This window comes from Mandrillus leucophaeus, unplaced genomic scaffold, assembly GCF_000951045.1.
Source record: "Mandrillus leucophaeus isolate KB7577 unplaced genomic scaffold, Mleu.le_1.0 Scaffold24, whole genome shotgun sequence".
Taxonomy (NCBI): Eukaryota; Metazoa; Chordata; class Mammalia; order Primates; family Cercopithecidae; genus Mandrillus; species Mandrillus leucophaeus.
The window spans coordinates 3760290-3763982 of NW_012102476.1; positions in this window are offsets into that span (position 1 = coordinate 3760290).

The window sequence follows — 3693 nt, forward strand, 5'->3', positions numbered from 1 at the left end:
GTCTCCATCTCCTGACCTCGTGATCCACCTGCCTCGGCCTCCCAAAGTGTTGGGATTACAGGCGTGAGCCACCGCGCCCCGCCAGCCCTGACTAAATTTCTAAGGGCTCCTAGTCCTGATGCCTAATTTTTGGAGTGGACGTGGCTCCTGTTCCCTGACACCTAGTTTTAAAGGGTAAACCGGCTCCTGGCTCCTGCCTGTTTGCAGTAGGGTGGCGCCTAGCTCTGACCTCCAAGGTCTGGGGACTGCGTCGCAGCCGCCCAGTCCATCCCACTTTCAATCCTACAGGCCCCTGCTGTTGCTGCCGCTGCCGCTGCCGCTGCTCCTAGCTGCCCAGTCTGGCGGGCTCAGTCCCGCGTTGCCACGCATGGGAGACCGCCTCGCGGAAGCGCTGGATGTGGCTTCGCTGATGCACGTTGGACCGGGCCCTGGACTGGGCTAGGGGAAGGGCAGGAGGGCGGAATTGGGCCCGAGGGCCGGGCCTGGCCGACCCCCGACTGCTCCGCCTCCATGGAGGCTGGCGGCCCCGCAGAGCCTCCCGGTGGCCCTGGAGTGCGGGTTGTCCTGTCCGAGATCACCCGCAATTGGGCGAGCTGTGCATGGGGCGTGGCCGAGGCCGTGGTTTGGTTGCAATTGGCCAGCGGGACCTAAGTGTTGTCTCTGAAGAGCATGGGCGTTAGTCTGGAGGGTCCTGGGAGAGTGATCTCTGCCCCATCAAATGGCATTTAGGTCTAGGAAGCAGGTGTGGGCGGGGCCTTAGGGCGAGGCACAGACATACCCCGAAGTGGTTGGATTGTAGACCGCAAGGGGCTGGATCGAACCCCCAAAAGACACTGGAAGGCTGTGTGGCTGAGGAGGGTCCAGCAGGTCCGGTGTTTCGTAGGCTTTACAGGAAGGAGCTCCACTTTCTCAAGAGTGTGCAGATGTGATCTAGGTGTGTCCACCCGATGGCAGTTGTGGGGCCGGGCGGATGCTGCCCCAGTACAAAGCTGATTTGGACCTAGGGCCTCTGGACTTCCCTGATTCTCTGCTTGCATCTCCAGCAAACTCCTGTCCCGTTGGCTGCCTTCATCCACTCTCTCACCTCTCTGCCTTCAGAGTAAAATTGCAAGATCTGTGGTGCTTACTGGGATCTGATAGAGTCTCTCGGCATGCACTGTCTATGCAGCGGGGGTCCACGTGCAGCGGGGGTCCATGTGCAGTGTGTGCCTCTTCTTAGCCATGCTGGACAGCACCACCCCTGAAAAGCAGCTCCCCTGTTTACCCAGAAAGCCGTCCAGAACCTCCTGGAAAAGGTGGCCTGATAGCAGTGGCCTCGGATGCCAGGCTCAATGCTTTGAACTTTTCCTGTGGGCTGTCAGGACCCATAGAAGGTCTTTGAGCAGGTGAGTTTGGAGCAGACCTGGTAGGCAAGCGAACAGGTGGATGCATGCACTGGAGATTCCATGGGCTCCCCTGTGGACATCTCTTCCCTTTGGGAAACTGCCCTGAGTGAGGGTCTAAGGGCAGGATTTGCATTGAAATCCTAGCTTTGCTGCTGTCAGCCCAACTTTTAGGCAACAGGGTCTTGGTTAGATGTGACATTTCCAAGTCCATCTTGTATCACAGCCTGTCAGCTGCAGCTCACTCATTCAATCTATTGTGGTTCAAGTTCCCAAGAAAAGGAATCGGTCTGGTCTACTCTCCAGGCCAGATTACATTTACTTGCCTAGAAATTGTCTGCCCTTAACTCAAGACTTTGCACTGTGGTTCGCATTTGTAATCCCAATACTTTGGGATGCCAAAGCAGGAGTATTGCTTGAGCCCAGGAGTTAAAGACCAGCCAGGGAAATATAACAAGACCCTATCTCTACAAAAATTAAAATTAGGTTGGGTGCAGTGGCTCATGCCTGTAATCCCAGCACTTTGGGAGGCCGAGGCAGGTGGATCATCTGATGTCAGGAGTTCGAGACCAGCCTGACCAACATAGTGAAACCCCATCTCTACTAAATACAAAAAGTTAGCTGGATATGGTGGCGCAGGCCTGTAATCCTACTTGGGAGGCTGAGGCAAGAGAATCACTTGAACTCGGGAGGTGGAGGTTGCAGTGAGTCAAGATTGCCCCATTGCAGTCCAACCTGGGCAACAAGAGCGAAACTCCCTCTCAAAAAAAAAAATTAAAATTAAAATTAGCCAGGTGCATGCCAGTGGTGCATGCTTGTGGTCCCAGCTACTTGGGAGGCTGAAGTGGGAGGATTGCTTGGGCCTGGGATTGAAACCACAGTGAGCCAACATTGTACCACTGCACTCCAGCCTGGACAACAGAGTAAGACCCTATCTCAAAAAAAAGAAAAAAAAAAAGAAAGAAAAGAAAAGAAAAAAGACTTTGCCCTTGAGTCAAGACTTTACCCTTGGCTAAGATGGATGCAGGAGGTGACATGGTACAAAATGCTGCAGCAGAGCGTGTGTATGTGCTGGAGGAGGAGTGGACTAGGCCAGTGATTGACATCTCCATTCCAGATATGTACTTACCTTCCCTGCTGGGCCCCTCCATATAGGAGCATTACACGCTCATTTGCTGCTTACAATAGGCTTGGCTATAGGACTTGCTTTGGCCGGTGGAATATGAGTAGGAAGGCAAAGTATTGACCGGGCACAGTGGCTCACACCTGTAATCCCAGCACTTTGGGAGGATGAGGCAGGTAGATCACCTGAGGTCAAGAGTTCGAGACCAGTCTGGCCAACATGGTGAAACCCTATCTCTACTAAAAGTACAAAATTAGCCAGGCATGGTGGCACAGACCTGTAATCCCAGCTGCTAGGAAGGCTGAGGCAGGAGAATCATTTGAACCCCGGAAGGCGGAGGTTGCATGAGCCCAGATCATGCTATTGCTCTCCAGCCTGGACAAAAAGTGAAACTCCACCTCAAAAAAAAAGGTAAAGTATCACTTCCACATAGAAGCTTTAGGCACCATTGAGTACTCTAGCAGTTTCCCATCTCTTCTCCCTCTGCTCAGGCTCATAAACCTGGCAGTTTCCAGATCTAGACTTCTCTTTCAGCCTGCAACCCAGAATGACAATTACGTGAAGCTGGGCTACAGCCTACCTGTAAAATGATAAGGAATTTAAGAAATAAATCTCTCTTGCTGTGAGCCATTGATATATGGAGGTTGTTTGTTAGCACATCGGAATGTTTAAACAAACTGTTACAGAATTAGTACCCAGAAATGGTGTGCTGCAACAATAAAAAATAAGCCTAGGCCAGGCATGGTGGCTCACACCTGTAATCCCTGCATTTTGGGAGGCCAAGGCAGGTGGGTCACCTAAGGTTAGGAGTTTGAAACCAGCCTGGCCAACATGACAAAACTCTGTCTCTACTAAAAATAAAAAAAAAAAAAAAATTAGCTAGGCATGGTGATAGGTGCCTGTAATCCCAGCTAGAGGCTGAGGCAGGAGAATCACTTGGACCCAGGAGGCAGAGGTTGCAGTAAGCCAAGATTGCGCCACTGTACTCCAGCCTGGATGATGGAGTGAGACTCCATCTCAAAAAATTAAAAAGTAAAAATAAAATATTAAAAATTAGCCGGGTGTGGTGGCATGTGCCTGTAGTCCCAGCTACTCGGGAGGCTGAGATGGGAGGATCGCTTGAGCCCAGGAGGCAAAGGTTGCAGTGAGCCAAGATTGCGCCACTGCACTCCAGCCTGGTTCAAAAAA